Raw genomic sequence first — 18,924 nt, forward strand, 5'->3', positions numbered from 1 at the left:
ATTATCTTATCAGTTTGCCTTCCATTATGTCTCTCTTCACACTAGAAATCAACCACAAAACGCTCCTTGACAGAGACCTGCATGGATTACCACCTACAATGTGAAGACCAGAACTAAACACAGTACCTCATGTGCTGCCTCACCAAAGAAAGCTGGGGACCTGAACTCAACTGATTTGGCAATGTAAACCTATTTGCTTTTGTTTATTGTTACCATGGGAATTTCAGTTCTATCTCATTCATGAAGTACAGGAGCACCTGTTTTAACTTCTAATTTACAGCGCCTTGTATTTACTCTCGTTAAATTTCATTTGACAGGTAATTATTGGAAGTGATAAGTAAGCAGAAGTATTAGGAATGGCCCCCTTTGAGCTTCAAATTCACACAAAATTAATAGATACTTTTTTTACACACACCCCCATACAAAATAATTTTGTGCTCAGTTGAAGATTTTAGATTATGATGATTGTTATTATTTTAACATGCTACATATTGATGCTAATAATGCCAATTACCAGCACCCACAAATGTGATGCATTTGGCTTAAATTTCTTAACTCCATGCTAAATAGCAACTAGCAGCTTTCTCTCTGGGGGATTTTAACAAGCATTTAAACATCTGAGTTATCATGTGGCTTACCTTCGTTTCCATTTTTGTTCAGTTATCCTTGTATGTTGCACTTTGGGACATTTCCTACACTAAAGGCAAAATATAAATGCATGTTGTTACTAAGCTCATGCATAAATGACATGGTGGGGTTTTGCAATGTAGTGAAATTATTAAATGTGGGGTAAAGAACTTTCTCAGTAACGTTACAGCAAGAGCCGCCTGATGGATAGTGAGGCACTCCAGGAGAGCTATCATATTTTGTTGTCGATTTTACATTCCTTCACTAATCTGTAGTTAATTGAACTCGTGTTAGTTTTCGTTTGGTGAAGAATATGTCAGCTTCACAGGCCTTGGTTGGAAAGCAACTAGCATTGCAGTGGTCTCCACCGAGGTTGAAGAGAATACGGCAACACTGTACAGTTCATCTACAATGGGCATCAAAAGAAAACTGCTTCTAGAATCTGCAGTAGACATGCTTCTATGTTGTAAAGACTGGTGAATGTCATGCAGAGCCAGATATCTGAATCCAGTGGACTCATATAACCTATTTACGAGCTGGGGACGGAAAGAAAGGTCATGTGGGATCTGAACGCAAGATAACTGATCTCTACAGCAGACATATGCCTTCAGCAGATTGTAGCAATTACACCTCTGGTGAACGGAGGGAACAGGTGGCGAATATATTGGACCAAATATGAAGTAGCAGGTATCAGGAAATGTAGACAATCTTGATTTTTATTGGAGTCCTGAGATTAACTAGCTCACTAATCTTCCTGGAGATAATTTAAAATCATAGAAAAGGAGAGCAAAAATGGAGCAAAGAGTGACAACACATTTTGCTGGCTACGCTTCATACATTTTAAGATTGTTAATTAACTATTACTGATACCAATGTATTTGAAGGTCCAACTAAATAACCCAACTGGCATAAAAATAAGGACTTTTCATCAATTGTTAATCAAAACTAAACACTGGTCATATAATGGATGCAGGGACTAGCTTATAAAATATAAAACTCACCCTGGGAATGTGACCTGTGGGCTGAAAGGACAAGAGTCAGCTGGCACACTGAAGTTAAATGATCAAGGAGTCACAAATTTGGCTAGTGCGATCAAAGACTGGCAGTTCTACCTTCGTTTTCTTCGCCACATCTGAAACAGTAGTTAAAACGCCAATAACATCCAGGGATGTGGAGATAATCCGGAAAAATGGTGGACAGGTAGATAACCAACCATAATCTGTTTGAAAGGCGGAGCAAGTTTGACCGGCTGAATGACCTCCTCCTGCTTTTATTTCCTATGTTCCTATGTTGATTATTTGAAAAAGACTGGGGGGCAGTCATGGGATTGCCAAAGGAGATGGGAAGAGAAGAGCAGTAACTCAATGGCAACAGTTGAGTTTGCATGTTGACCTTTCACCAAGGATCTCATCCCACCCATGGTGGTGATATCACCTATTCTGTAAAGTTGCTGTAGGATGAGGACCTGGGCAGTCTTTGCCATAGTTGCTGATGAATGTGAATCCATGCTAGCAACTCACCACAATGATAACCAGCCATTTCACAGAAGTTGGATTTGGTGGATTTGCCAAACCAATGGTCATTTCACTGGAGTGAGAAATGGAGAGCTATTGTGAGGTTAAGGTGAGAGCAGTTTGGTTGGGGCAGTGCAAAGGAAGCTTTACACTTCATGTCAATCCGACCTGGGTGTGCTTGGCATGGACACTGTTGGCATAAATGCAAGAATCTTCCAACGGATAGTGCCAATATTCCTGGATGCGATGAGCACAGAAATTCGTAGAAAGTAATTAAAAAACAGGTAGCCTTGACTGCAATCTTGGTGGCAGTACTGTACAGCAACACCACACACAGAGCCAGCCAGACACAAAGAACTGATACAGTAATAACCATTTGTGGACTTTGAGTTCAATCATGCTTTCAACTTGGGTCAAATTTCCCTTTAAAAGTGTTTCCTTTCTTTCAACAAATCTGTTCGGATTAAGGAACACCAGGCATTCCATTCAAAGGCGAGTACAGCAGCACCACATTGCTGTACATAATGCAACTTCTAATTCTCTCGGGCATTATACCCCCCCCAAACCTTTCATAATATGCGGCTCAGGCGATGTACAACACAGTCCCTAGGAGCTCCAAAGGTAGCAAAAGTCTGAAGCGACTGCGGATTTCTTTTCAGTTTTCTTCCCTCTACAGTAACGTTGATCCATCTTGATATTATAAATACATAACATATTAATCAGTCAGCACGTCATTAAATAGTGTAATTTAAAAAGGAAACCCAAGTATATTTCATATGTTTATTTCCCCCATCCTTTCCAGGACAACCACACACATTACCGGCTACAGTTCCAAAGGAGTCAGACACCCTTTGGTATCTAACCTAATTGGTCATTCTTCAGGCATGAACTCAGACAGTGAATGTCGGGAGGCTATTAACATGTGAGCCACATTGCAGACAAATCTGATCCCACCTTCACCCAATAGGCAAACAGTCAATTCCAGTAGCAATCAGCAATGTGACCCCGGTCATATTTTCTCTTCTTCCCTACACTTGGGCACTGAGGCCAATTGTTGCACCTTACATTGTTTTATGACTGTGAAGGGTAGAAATTTGAGTATAATCTGCAAGTCTCCTTCTCTTTTGTTAACTTAAAATATCGAAAGAGAAGTAGCTGTGGGGCCTTGCTGTGATTCATCATGCCATCAGGTTAAATAGAGGCCAACCAGTTCCCCACAGGGAAGGGGCCGAGACAGTAAGACTTGTATTCAGAAAGCACCTCATCATGTCTCTCAAAGATCTTCATGTGTAGTGAATTACATTTGAGTGGAGCAGCAGTTATGTAAGCAAGTGTGACAGTGAAAACCCACAAGCAGCATCAAGATTAATGACCTGCTCACTGGCATTGGTTTATGGAGGAATGTTATCCCCGTTTGTTCTTCAAATGGTACCATGGTTTCTTCAATGTTCACCAGGTTAAGATCTTGGTTTAACAGTAAAATAAGGAGAAAAAGCTGGCAATAGTGGGAGCCTGAAGTAAAAAGAGAATATGCTAGAAAGACACAGCATACAAGTCAGCATCAATGAAGGGAAAAGACAGGTTAGAGCATTTGCATTAAAATCCTTCAGCTTGAAGAAGTGTGTATGTGTACAGCAAATCGCCAGGGTCACTGTTGGCTGCTGTGGAGCATTCTACCAGGCCTGTCCAGTTGCTCAAGGGCTTCAATAATCTGTTCTATTGGGACTCTAACTGACTGTAATGCTGAGCGTGCATTGCTCTGAGAATTCGTGAGCTAAGTGTGCAGAGGGTAAGACACATCCCCAAGCTGCCAGCATCTGTCCCACTTGAGGCAAGAAGATATTGGCTTCACTGGCTGGACCAGCATTTATTGTCCATCCCTAGTTGCCCTTGAGAAGGTGGTGATGAGCTGCTTTCTTGAACTGCTGCAGTCCATCTAGTGTACGTACACCCACAGTACCATTAGGAAGGGAGTTCCAGGATTGTGACCCTGCGGCAGTAAAGGAACAGCGATGTATTTCCAAGTCAGGATGGTGAGTGATATGGAGGGGAAATTCCAGGTGATGATGTTCCCATCTATCTGCTGCCTTTGCCCTTCCAGATGGTAGTGGTTATGGGTTTGGAAGGTGCTGTCTAATGAGCCTTGGTGAATTCCTGCAGTGCATCTTGTAGATGGTACACACTGCTGCTACTGTGCATCGGTGGTGGACGAAGTGAATGTTTGTGGATGTGGTGCCAATCAAACGGGCTGCTTTGTCCTGGATGCTATCAAGCTTCTTGAGTGTTGTGGGAGCTGCACTCACCCAAGCAAGTGGGGAGTATTCCATCACACTCCTGACTTGTGCCTTGTGGATGGTGGACACACTTTGGGGGGGGTCAGAAGTGAGTTACTTGCCCCAGGATTCCCAGCCTCTGACCTGCTGTTGTAGCCACACTCTTTGTATGGCTAGTCCAGTTCAGTTTCTGGTCAATGGTAACCCCCAGGATGTTGATAGTGGGGGATTCAGTGATGGTTATGCCATTGAATGTCAAGGGGCGATGGTTAGATTCTCTCTGAAGTATTGTCGCAAAATGGCATCCACCATGAAAGCAGGTACAGATATGCATGATATCCACAGGCATTAACCCGCTAGTTACATATTAAGTGGAAGCCCTTGTAATTGATGATGGCAGGGTAACCTGAAGGAGCCCACAAGTGACATGGGTTATAAAAATTACAAATAGACTGCTCTTCAACTTTCAGCCTGATAAAGGATATGCACAGTTATACAGCATCCAGCAAACCAGCATTACACGGGACTTTGTTTTGTCAATAAGGCTCTGGACTTTGGCGGGGTGGGGGGGGTTGGGGGGGGGGGGCGGGAGGTGGAGTGGGTGGTCTGCAATTTGTGTGAATCTCAGAGACCCATCTTGTTGCAGTAGGCTGTCATGAAGTTACCACTTCTTATTTTTGAAAAGTGATTTTTAAAACCTTCAACTGACTGGAAATGTTGTAATTTGAAATGAGACAGCACAAAAACTGCTTTAAAATGTGAGGCCACTTTCCAAGGTGTAGGTGAGAAAAGCAAACAAGAGTCCCCCCCCGCCCGCAGCCACCCCACCTCCCCACCACCCCCCCCCACCCCCTCCCCACCCCACACCCCTGCCCCAAAGGAATGTAATGAAAGAGAGACAGTTCCGGTCATCTACAGATGTCGAAACACAACACCAACTAAGGAAGATATTAAAAAAGCAAAGTGCTGGATTTAATCAACTATTAAGACAATGGGGAACTGCTAGCCAGCCAGGATATACAACCAACAGGCACTCAAACCCCACTGTGGAGGATGAAAGAACTCCATCTCCTGTTGGTTTCTACTTTCTTGAAATTTGTCAAAAGTTTCTGAGATGAAATATCAAACTGTGGTAACTTGTTCTTTGTAAAATTGTTACTTACACAATAGTACAGCATACATGGGAATCAAATTCCTTTGGAATATACAGCAGGGCTTTAGGAACTGAGTTTGCCAAGCAGGAGTAGAGGAGTCTGGAGAAGCTGCTAATGGAGCAGTAAGGAACATGTCTCTCTCTCTCTATCTCTCTCTCTCTGTTTCTCTCTCCTGGAATAAAAGCAGCAGCCGGTTCAAGAAATCGGCCCACCAATATCCACCAACAAACCGAGATTATGTAAGAATTGAAACATCTTCTACATTTGACTGCATCCAAGGAACCAGCTAACTTAAAATGGCCACAACATTGAACAATCTATGCCTCAAGGAGAAGCAAAGGACTTACCCGTATATTCTTTTAATTTTTTATTTGAGCTCTAACTTGCCTTCCTTCCGATATCCGATACCCATGTGCGTGTAAAGTCACATCTTTTATTATAGTTTTCCCTCAGGTTTAGTAGCTAATAAACTTACTCTTTCTTTGACTCAAGGAAACCTCATGATTGGCTCCTTATTGCTCACTGCATATATAGTAAGAAAATGCATGCATGGGGAAAAGAAATTAAAAACCCTTTATTGTGACCAACCAAGGAGTCTGAATAGAGGGGAGCCAGCTCACTCCTCCTCATAGGTTGTCTATGGTGAAAATGATGAAAATTGTATGCTTGAGCAACATGGCATCAGTCAACTGCTTAATGCAAGTGTGAACTGCTGACTGACTGGTGTTACTTAATATACCCTATGGCAGCAAAGAAATTGTGAGTTATAAGGACGTTAGTGCAACAGCCAATGAAGTGCAAAATGCGACAGATCTTGATGTGGGTGTTGAAATCACTGACACCCTAGAGAATCGCAGCCTCCCGGTGCACTTCTGCCTGGCGATGCAATGCTGGCTGAGCACATCTGGTGGGTGGGGAAGGATTCGTCCAAGAATATCTCCCTCCCTTTGCTTAGTCCTTTCAGCAGCTGCACAGGTCTCCTTTGCTTCTCAGGCTCCTCCCCCAACTGGCTGTGTGGGATTATCCACTTGATGAAAAACGTTCCCACCAGCTCTTTGTAAGAATTTAGGATAAAACATTTCAACAATGTGGTACAAGCAAAACTTCTCCCAAATCCTACCAGGTTTTTTTTTAACATGACAACAGCCTAAATCTCACAGGAAATGATGACCTTCTGGTTTGTACCATTGTGAGCAGGATTAAGAACTGCCAGTAGCAACACAAGCAGCCACGAAAATGGCATAGAGCACCTGATTACCCCACCTAAAGCTGATTAGTACAGTTATTTAGACACAGAGGAACATAGGAAGTGCGGTAGGCCATTCAGCTCCTCCAGTAAGGTATGTCATTCAATTAAATCATGGTCCATTTGCACCCAAACCCAGAAGGGAAAAAACAGTTCGGACCAGTTGAAGCCTGAACTGATTTGAACTGGCACCAATTAGTGCTCAACTGGTTTCAACTGGATTTTAATGGATGCGACTAATAAATTGGCAGTTTTACTGGCCGATTTGGAAATCCAGTAGGGGCTTCCAGTTTTCAAGTGGTGATCAGTATAGACACCAGTGCTCTCAGCCAGATATTGCACCCATTGTCAATCTTACTAATATGCCTCTCCGTCATCCCTCTTTATCGCTCCCACCCCCTCTACCCCCCACCTCCCACAACCCCAATCTGCCAACCTTAATCCCTTAATAACTTGCTTAACAAAAATCTATTAGTCACAGTTTTGAAATTTTCAATTGACCTACCCTCAGTCGCATTTTAGGAGAGAGAGCTCTTGATCCCCACTAGCCCTCGTGAGAATAATTGCTTTGTGATATCATCCCCGAACAAGATAACTCTAATTTTAAGGTTATAATTCCCCAACAAGAGGAAATAGTTTCTTTTTGTTTGCCCTATTAACTAAAACTCACCTGAAACACATCAATTTGATAATCCTTTTTAATCTACAAGGGAATATAAATCTTCACAGCCTGCCCTAATAACTTAACCCTTTTACCTCCAGTATCATTCTGGAGAATCTACGCTGTGTTTATGTGGAGATTTTCTGTGTGACGGTGAGCTTTACCGAATGCTGTCCATTTTCATGCACCCCATAAACAAATGCTTTCCCTCGCCCATTTGATTTTTAACATTGAACATGTTATGTGTCAGCCTTGGTCAGTGACCAATCTCTCATTCTGAGTCTAAAGGCAGTGGGTTAAAATCTCATTCCAAAAAGGTAAGCGCATGATCTAGGCCAATAGTCAGCAACCTTAATAACAAGATGGGTCATTTTAAAATGTAGTCAAAAATACAATACCTTAAGAACTAGAATGCTGTTACTTAATGCCAATGATAATGAAAAACAGGGCAGAAGCACATTTCAATAATATTTTAAACGTTTTTACAAAAAGCTGTGAATTGAATATAGTTGTGAGAAAGTCTCAATATTAATAAAAGTTTAAAAAATGAAACAAGCCATTTAATTACCATCAAAATGCATTTGATTGATCAAGATCTGGACCCTCACCAGCTCTTAATGAGCCTCTTGCGGCTTTGGAACTATATGTTGCAGACCCCTGTTTCTAGGCTGACACTTCAGTGCAGAGGGAGGTATCATTGTTCAGATGGGACAGTAAATCCAGGCCCTGTCTGCTTCTCGGGTAGATGTAAAAGATCCCAGGACATTACTTGAAGAGGAGCATAGAACTTAATGCCGGTGTCATTGGCCAACATTATCCCTCAGCCAACATCTGAAACAGGTGAAATAAAAGCAAAATACTGTGGGCTCCGGAATCTGAAATAAAAGCAGGTAATGCTGTGAAAACTCAGCAGGTCTGGAAGCATCTGTGGAGAAATCTCTGTTTGCTCTGTTTCTCTCTTCACAGATGCTGCCAGACCTGCTGAGCTTTTACAGCATTTTCTGTTTTTATATCTGAAAGAGGTGATCTGGTTATCATCTCGGTTTGTGGCAGCTTGCTATGCATAGATTTGCTATTGCATTCTCTACATTACAACAGTGACCACTCTGAAAGTCCTTCGTTAGCTGCAAAGCACTTTTGAACATCAGGAGGTCGTGAAAGGAAAAGGTTTTATTTCTAATGAATTCAGAAATGCATCATTTTAGCATTTGATTACAATTTCACCAGAGATTCCAAACAGCAAAACAGTCCAAAGACATTATTGGATATTGTGATACATAGCAACCTGAAAAATAACTTCCCTGTAGCAGAATTTTGATGAAAACATTTAAAATGGATGATTTGATGCTGAGATAAACTTTGACAATTGGAGTAATTATGGTTTTGTTAAATGTTGGACTGTACCTTTAAGAACAGTCCTATGATGTAAGATCTCATGATCTGTGTAAACCAATGTGTTAGCAGTGCAGTTACCTCCATAGACAGTGTAGAGATAGAGATGGAGTTGAAAGCACACATGTAGTTGCTGCTGGCTGTATTGTAAATAAACCTAACGTTTTCACTTATAAAGTTGTCTGCAGATCAACTCTATTACAAACAGGTGACAAGGCCACACTACAGCAAACTGGTGACAGGATAAATCAGGATAAATCAAGATAAATTGGAATCAGTACTGTACCTCACCCAGCAATTGTGAGTATCAATGTCTGTTTAAAATAACAGAAGATATACTCATCCAAAGTGCCACAGTTTAGTAGAATCGATCCTTTTGAGCCAGCAACAGGCGATTGGTCTCAGTATATAGAATGCCTCACCTTCTTCTTTCAAGCGAATAAAATCACGGGGGAAGAGAAGAGGCGAGTGATCCTCTTGAGTACTTGTGGGAGCAAAACCTATGGGTTGATTGGAAGTTTGATGGCACCCAGTGCCCCAGGTTCACAGAAGTTCGGTGGCAAATTTGATGCAACTAACAGAACATTGTGGGTTCAGTGAGACTCTGAACGACACGCTCGGAGATCGTTTAGTGTGTGGTGAACAAGAAGACACTGTTCAGAGAAGGTTGCTGGCTGAAGTGAATCTGGATTTTAAGAAGGCATTAGAAATAGCGCTGGCCATGGCAAGTGCTGTAAGAGATTCATGAGCAATACAAGGGGTGCAAAATAACGTACTACTCCAAATCAGGCAGGAACACTCAGCTGAAATTGGCGCGAGAAAGTGAGACTCCGCTGCAAAGCGGGAAACAGCCCTGCTAACCGAAGAATAAGAAGAAATAATTCAGCAGCTAAATCGAAGAACAACTTTAATCGATGCAGAAACAATCAGTCTTTTAGCAGTTGGCAGTTTAAAAAAGTAGATTGTTACTTTTGTCACAGAAGTGGACACGTAATGAAACAGTGCAAAGAGAGATTTAAAGAGGCTTGCAAACAACAGAAGAAGGAAATCTAGAGTGTAGAAGAGCCTGAACCAACAAATTCTGACATTTATTCATTGTTTAACATGAAAGTTGAGAAGACAGAACCAAACTTTGTTACAGTACGAGTGAATAGTAAACCACTAAAAATGGAGGTAGACACGGGAGCTTCCATTACTGTAATTGGAGAACACACTTCCAGATATTTAAATAATGGTGAACATCAATTAAATTTGGAACAAACATCTGCTAAGCTGAAAACGTACACAAGCAAAGAAATCCAAGTAAAATGTATCAACAGAGTAACTGTCTATTATAGAAACCAATCGGCACACGTGATGGTGGTAGTAGGTGAAGGGCCAAGCCTTCTTGGTTAAGATTGGTTAAAGGAGATTAAATTAAATTGGTCCGAAATCTTCCAGTTGAGAGAAAGTGGGCTACCAGAGCTGCTTACAGAGTATGCCACCGTCTTCAAGGACGAACTGGGAAAAATCCAAGGCCTGCAAGCCAAGATTTACACGGATCCAGAAACAACCCCTCGCTTCATGAAAGCAAGACCGGTGCCATACATAGAGAGAGAAGGTTGATGCTGAGTTGAACTGGCTAGAGAGTTTGGGTGTCATAAAAGCGGTTCAATTGTCAGGAAGGGCAGCACCCACATTCCCTGTCCTTAAACCAGACCATGGCATCCGAATTTGTGGGGACTATAAACTAACGGTCAACAGAGCAGCCAAACTGGACAGGCACCCCATTCAAAAATCGAAATATGCTAAACTAACAGGAGGGACAACATATACAAAGCTTGACATGAGTCAGACATATCAGCAATTAGAGCTGGATGACGCCTCCTGGGAATTTGTCACAAGTAATACCCACAATGGGTTGCAGCAATATGTCTATCGGTGTTTCCTCAGCCTGTGTCATCTTTCAGAGAACAATGGAGAGCTTACTGCAGGGACCACCCCAGGTTGTAGTCTACTTAGACAATGTGCTGATAACCAGATTCACTGAAAAGGAACATTTGGCTAACAGCTGTTATATTCATCCAAACAGTTAGTGCGTTATGACCAGGCAAAAAACTTGGTGCATTTTCCTATGGAGTGGGAGCGGTGTTATCTCATAGAATGGATGATGGCACAGAGCGGCCAATAGGCTATGTATCCAGGACACTTATCACAGCTGAGAAAGGATAGTCTCAGATTGAAAAGGAAGGTCTAGCGATCATTATTGGTGTAAAAAAAATTCACCAATACATGCACGGCTGATATTTCACAATTGTACCAGAACATAAACCACTTTTGGGTTTGTTTAGCAAGGAAAAGGCTATACACCCCATAGCCTCAGCAAGAATACAACGATGGGCCTTAATTTTGGTGGCTTATGAATACACCTTTGTACATAGACTTGGCATTCACATCGCAAATGCCGATGACCTGAATCAACTGCCCTTACAAGAGAATGACGAACATGTCCCAGTTCCACAGGAACCTGTTTTACTTTTAAATTTTCTAGATTCCTCACCAGTATGTGCCAGACAGATCTGAGACTGGATGAGTCAGGACCCAATCCTATCTCAAGTGTGAGACCAAGTGTTACGTGGTGGGTCCCAGGACCCAGCCTCTGATGAAATGAAACCATTCTTCAATCAAAGGCACTAGGTGAGCAGTCAAGATGGTATTCTATTGTAGGGTGCATGGGTAATAGTTCCTCCAAAGGGAAGGGAGCCACTTTTAGTTGAACTACACAGTGCCCGTCCAAGGATCTCCTGAATGAAAACCATAGCGCACAGCTACCTATGGTGGCTGGGGATGGATGGTGATATTGAAAATGTGATAAAGCACAGTGTACAATGTCAGCAGCTGCAAAAGTTGCCAATGGCAGCTCCATTGCACCCATGGGAGTGGCCTGGGCATGGTTACATATCAGCTACATTGGACCCTTCCTTGGAACCATGTTTCTATTGATTATAGATGCCATTCCAAGTGGTTAGATGTTTATGAGGTGAAGTCACCAACGTCGGGTGCTCCAATAGAGAAACTTTGCCAGAGTTTCGCCATCCACACACTACCAGATGTAGTCATATCCGATAACAGCAATGCATTCATGAGTGCTGAGTTCCAACGATTTATCAGCCTCAATGGTATCATCCATGTGAAGACGGCACCATACCATCCATCATCAAACAGACTGGCAGAAAGGGCAGTTCAAACTTTTAAGGCAGGCATGAAGAAGTTAACAGGTGATTCATTGGAGAACAAGCTTGTACACTTTCCTGTTCACTACAAAACGACCCCCACTTGACAACAGGAGCAGCACCTGCAGAATTGTTGTTGAGACATTGTCTTAGGACAAGACTGAGCCTAATATTTCCAAATTTGGAGGGGAAGGTGGAGAAGAGTCAAGGAAACCAAAAAGCTGTGCATGACTTGCATAGTCGTGAGAAACAGTTTACTGTTGGAGAAGCAGTAGATGTAAAGAATTTCGGTGGAGGACCGAAGTGGTTACCGGGCAAAGTAAGTTCAGTGACTGGACCATTATCGTACCACGTGGAAGTGGAGGGCTGGATCATCCATAAACATGTGGACCTCTTAAGAAAAAGAGAGATACCACAGCAAGATATGGTTCCATCTGTAACCATTATCGAACTGGTGTTTCCTCTTGAAGTTGTTCAACCAAGGACTGACATGTCTGATGTCTCTAACAGAGCGGAAGACACTGAACTGCAAGTGCTCACCGAGATACCTGATGTTCTCTGAAAAAGAATCTGAAGTCGTGGAGCTGCGACGTTCCACACAAACTAAGAAACCACCTGAAAGTCTGAACTTGTAAATTTCATGACCTGTGTAAATATTATAATGTCATGAGATAAATATACTTGTAAATACAATACGGACAGCAAAGTTAAAGGGGGAGGAATGCAGTAATTATGGTTTTGTTAAATGTTGGACTGTACCCTTAAGAATAGTCCTGTGATGTAAGATCTCATGATCTGTGTAAACCAATGTGTTAGCAGCACAGGTTACTTCCACAGGCAGTGCAGAGATAGAGATGGAGTTGAAAGCACAAGTGTGGTTGCTGCTGGCTGGATTGTAAATAAACCTAGGCCAGAATATAATGATCATTGGGCTGGCACCCGATCCGACCGAGTGTAAAATGACACGTAATGACATCAGGCGAGCGTCCCGATGTCATCGTGTATTCACGCAATATTTCAGTCGGCAGGCATGCATAGGAGTCATCCGCACACCTGCCGACAATTAAAAGAGCTATTAAGAGCATTAAAGTTATGATTGAAAGTTGATGGGCAGGGCAGGCGAAAAGGCCAAGCGGCCTTTGCATCTTTAAGGGAACCTCATCCACGGGAGGGATGTGGTTTCCAAAAGCCAATAAAAAGTAAAATAAAAATGTTAACAATTCATTAATAATGTGTCCCTGCTCATGTGACAGAGTTACATGAGGGGACATGTTTTATAATATTTTAAAAACCTTTATTTTTAATGTTCAAAGCTCTTCATCTCCCTGAGGCAGCTCTGTGCCTCAGGGAGCTTTTCCAGTGCGCGAACTTGCGCCCCCGCCCTCCTCCCCCCCCCCCCACACAGGCTACACTGAGCGCTGCCGCACGTGTTTCACACTGAATGGGCCTTAATTGGCCCACCAGCCTGCAATCGGGGTCTAGCCCCGACTGCGGGCAGCAGTCGGCTTCCCGATCACTCCTGACTCCTGCCCCACCCCCTCCAAGCCTGCCTGACAAGGGAAAAGTCTTGGCCCTAATGTTTGCACTTAGAAAGTTGTCTGCAGATCAGCTCTGTTACAAATAGGTGACAAAGCTGCACTCCAACAACAATGTTATATACTCTCGCCAGCCCATGGCCCCTATTGTGGAAAAGTTTCAAACTAATAGATTTGTACAACAATATACAGCATTCAATAAATAAAAGTTGTTCCACTGTGCCCCCCCACCCCCCACCACCCCAATACTGTAAACACTGACACATTTAGAATCTTTGCTAACAAGTTGCCTTATTCCCAGTTCTGTAATGCTTGCTATCCAGGCTACATCATCCCAGCCTTAAAACCAAAGGCTGCTGCATACAATTTTAAAAGATGGGGAGTGTAAAAAAATGTGCGCCATTATTAAGAACCTCCATGGTATTCATAAGTTCCAGGATGATTAGTTTTCACCCTTTGAAGTTCCAGTGTTATTTCCATGGAAATGAATCATCTTCAGAGATTGTGTCTGGAACAGGTGCATGTAGCTTATAGTCACAAAACTTATTCCATTCAGAACATAACCTTCCACGAGCCAAAAACTCTTAGAAAACCTCAAAGGCTGGAACAAAGACTTCCGAATGTTTCGCCAATCTTCTACTCAATTTCTTGCTCTCAGTCTGGAAACTGCCAAAAATAAAGTGGATCCCTTGAAATTTCATTGTCAGCTGTTTGCAGAAGATAAGCGAATGATATTTTGCAGGCAGGCACTAATCATATTTGAACATATTTAATATTACTCTTTTTATCAGCTTAGAGCAGAGATACTGAAAAGTTCAAAGCCAGAACTGGATAGTCTGCTATAAATCTTCTTAACTTAGAAACGTGATAAAAAGGGTCACTTACTTGATTTTTTTTCTCTCTTTCCATGCGCTGTATCAGAAAAGAATTATCAATAGCACCCAGTAAAGCATTTTTTAAATAGAGCAGCAGGTTCCCTAAATGATACAGTGCCTGCACATTCATTATCTTCCTGTGTATGAATGCTCCATAAACCAGATTTTCTCTCCCAGTTATGTTAATTTTTTCTTGCTCATATCTCATGTTTCATGTTGCTTTGCTCAACTTCGATAGAGAATGTCAGTTTCCGAAATCATAAAACACTGGCTTCTAATTTGCAGTTATCCTTGTCAGTTTCAAACAAAACTGATGGCGCCCTTTCACCGTTGCATGAGGCTAAACTGATCCATTTCCACTCAAAACGAAGGGCAATGCCTTAAATTGTTAGAAAGAAAATAACTGAGAATCGGTGGCCTTTGTAAATTTGAGAATGACCCTGAATTCAAGAATGCAGCTTTTTTATTATTAATTTGCCCATGTTTAAATATGGCTAGAGTCCCAGAAATTTGAACTTAATTATAATAATTTTAAATTGTAACTTGAATAAGTAACCACATTAATTTTACCATTGAACTGCTGTTAATATGGAAAATTAGATAGAAAAATGCCTTTAAAATTTGCTAGAGTGGATAGACAGAGTTACGTTTTGGAATTACAGAGCCTTGGTCAGAGCTCACCTGGAGTACAATGTTCAGTTCTGGATTTCAGAAAATATATTGGTCTTGGAGAGTTATCCTTGCAAATTCACCAGAATGAGACCAGGGGTTAATGGGTTAAGTTATACCTCAGCCAGGCATAAAATGAGAGTGTAGAAGGATTAGAAGGGATGTTAGGAAAAACTTTTTCACCCAGAGGGTGGTGGTTGTCTGGAATTCACTGCCTGGATTGGTGGTTGGTGCAGAAGCCCTCCGCTCATTTAAAAGGTACCTGGATCTACACCAGATGTATCGTAACCGGTAAGGCTACGGACCGGGTGCTGGAATGTGGGATTAGAATAGCTGGCTAGTTTTCTCGGCCGAAGCAGACATGGTGGGCTGAATGGCCCTTTTCTGTGCCATGTCTTTGGTCTCTATGGTTATCCCTTGAGCAATGCTGATTGAGGTGGTCTAATTTAGAGATTTAAAACGATAAAAGGGTTTGATAGGGTGGGTGAAGAGAAACTATTTCCCAATCCTGAACATGATTTGCATTATTTTGAAAACAGGGCTAAGCCATTTTAGGAGTGAAACCGGGAAGCACTTCTTCACACAAAGGGTAGTAGAAAGCTGGATCTGTCTCCTCCAAACACTGTGAAGCCTTTCAAGATGGCGAATGGTTAATTTTTGTTTATTGCTTGTATCAAGGAATATAAATCAAGTACAGGTAGATGGGATTGTAGTGCAGGTCAGACATGACCGAATTAAATGGAAGAACAGGCTCAAAGGGCTGAATGGCCTATTTCTGTTCTTATGTCTTCATTTGAGCAGGAAGTGACTGGCAGCCTCTGAAACATCGAGTGGCCAAAGGTTAACAGCCTTTATATTTGGCGATTATATTTTTAAAATGTTTATATGCCTTGGTGTCAATTATATTTATTGTATTGGTAATTAATTCAGATTTACTCTTTTTTTTGGTTCTTACATGTGTTGTGTGGGGTAAGGTGGGGTGGTTAATATATACTGTATCTTTAGAAGCCTTTAGCTCCATCAGTAGTACCACAGGAGATCAAATAATGCACATCAGTAATGAATGGATATCAATGGACGTTCACCTCAGCCTACAATTGGGTGAAGGTGCATTCCTGGAACAAAAATGAAAGTTTACTGGTCCTTTAAGGATTGTACAAATGACTAGAGGAATTGCTAGATGAGGTAGGACCAAGGTCCATTTAGCTCGCTTTTGATCATCCTTGTAATAGCATGTGATAATGGTTATTGAATTATTGATTATTAAGCTGTTGACTAATGATGGCAATCAAACTCTATCAATTAATCTACAACAGAGCCAGCCATAGTGTAAGGAAACCCTCTGTGTTGGAGAAATTTGAGAGCATAAGTCCATTTTGGTGCATATGTGATTTTAAAAAATTGTTTATATGCCTTGATGTCAGTCATATTTATTGTATTTGTAATTACCTCATATTTACTCTTTTTTTGATTTTTACATGTGTTGTGGGAGGAGGGGGGTAATGTTTACTGTATAGCTGAGAAAACGGACATGTCGAAGTTTTTCATTTTGCACTCATCAGGACACTTTGCAAAAATACCAACATAAGGGGAAATATCAAAACTTGCAAAACTCAAAACACGGTGTCCAACATTAGATGTGATTCTGTGATTGGACAACGGTTGCTATATAATCTTCAGTGTGCTAAGAATTACACTGACAACCAATTTAAGATTGTCAGTTGGGCTCGCAATGTGGCCCATTTATGTGTACTGGAAGCTACATATATTAATACACAAGACCCTGTTATTTGCAGACAGAAAGATCATGTACACACATTGCGCCTGTTTCAGTAAAACAAAATAATTGACAGCCATTCGCTGACTCATTCCTCAGGGCAATGAGGATCAGGGTCAAGCTCAGCAGGTCTGACAGCATCTGTGGAGAGAAAGATAGAGTTAACATTCCAAGTCCATATGAATCTTCTTCAGAGCTCTGAAGAAGAGTCATATGGGCTCGAAACATTAACTCTGTCTTTCTCTCCATAGATGCTGTCAGACCTGCTGAGTTTTTCCAGCATTTTTTGTTTTTGTTTCAAATTTCCAGCATCCACAGTATTTTGCCTTTATCAGGGTCAAGCTGTTTGGTTTAAATTTCAAACAATGCTGGCAGTTAACTGTCAGTCACAATTAATTGGTGCATTCTTCATGGCAGCACCTCTACCAATCAGAGTCTACTTATCAAACAATCAGCACTCTCTTCTCATACAGTATAAGTAACTGTTTTCCTCTTATACTGATATTCTTGCCAAGTGTCCTGATGAGTGCAAGATGAAAAGCTTTGACATGTCTCTTTTTCAGCAATATTCAAGTTCTGTACTACCAAATGACTATTTGCTATATCCTTTGAGGCCAAGAGTTCCATCAGTGTATATAAAATCTATATATATGTAAAATACAAGCAGTGGGTTACATATGGTTCAAATCCATGTCCTCATTCATGAACTTATAACTCATGTTGCCAATAAGCACAGGTCTTGGAGTTTAGATTTAGGAGATCCATTCATCAGCGAGAGAATAATAACAACCTTCCCAAGGTGTCCAGGCTCACAAACGTCAAAAGGGTGAAACCCTAATGGGGTAAAAAAATGCAAGCAGAAACAGAGCCTGAGTTTTGAGGGTTTCAAGAGTTGGATGTGGCCCACGGGTATTAATTGAACACTCCAGGTGTGAGGAATTAAGAAATGACTGAAGCTGCATGAACTTAGTGAAGTGGCTATTAAGTTTCAGAAATGTATATCAAATATTTTAGAATGTTATGAAATGTTTAAAACCATAAATTTCCAATAATTTTATTATAAAATGGCATGAAATCTAACTTAATTCATTAACTATCAGAAATAACAATTAAGGATTAGAAATGTTCTGATATACTTTAATGTTTCTATTTTGTTTTCTTTTATTGATACGTAACTAATTCCTCCAAATATCTCTTTGGTTCATCTGAAGGAAGCTTTGATGCTCACAGCACCAGCATGTTAGAACTGCACTAGCCCCACTGAAATGTTTCTTTTGAAACTAACTGGCTCAGGCTTATCAGAGCAAACAGGTCCTGCTGTGATCTGCAGCATACAGCTTTGACACAAATCATCCAAGTCAATGTGGAAAATGTGCTTGCCGGTCCATAATACTGATCAAATCCACGTTATTCACTTGCAATGTTGGGTGACTGATTATCAGGGGTCAAAGAAGACACAGGCTAAAATTCACAGCTTTACAAAATGAGGTGGTGACAGGGGGCAGCAAATGCAGGTAGTTTAAGGTCAACAGTAATTCCGCGTCCAAACAAACAATGGTTTGGCAACAAAAGCAAAAATACCTGGAAAAACTCAGCAGGTCTGACAGCATCTGCCGAGAGGGATACAGTCAATGCTTTGACTCGAAGCGTTGACTGTGTTCCTCTCCACAGATGCTGTCAGACCTGCTGAGTTTTTCCAGGTATTTTTGCTTTTGTTCAGATTTCCAGCATCCACAGTATTTTGCTTTTATCTTAATGGTTGGAAACAGTTTGGGGGTAATCAATAATCACGGGGTGCTTGAAGTTTAAGCTTTCACATTGGAGTTTGCCTTGGTTGTGGTACAAAAGGTCTTCTCTGCAGTGTCTGTCACGGGTGTGGGACCGGAAAACTGATGCAAAAGCAAAAAACTGCGGATGCTGGAAATCCAAAACACAAACAGAAACAGAAATACCTGGAAAAACTCAGCAGGTCTGGCAGCATCGGCGGAG

The sequence above is a fragment of the Carcharodon carcharias genome, chromosome 22 (genome assembly GCF_017639515.1).
Source record: "Carcharodon carcharias isolate sCarCar2 chromosome 22, sCarCar2.pri, whole genome shotgun sequence".
In the NCBI taxonomy this organism is placed as follows: domain Eukaryota; kingdom Metazoa; phylum Chordata; class Chondrichthyes; order Lamniformes; family Lamnidae; genus Carcharodon; species Carcharodon carcharias.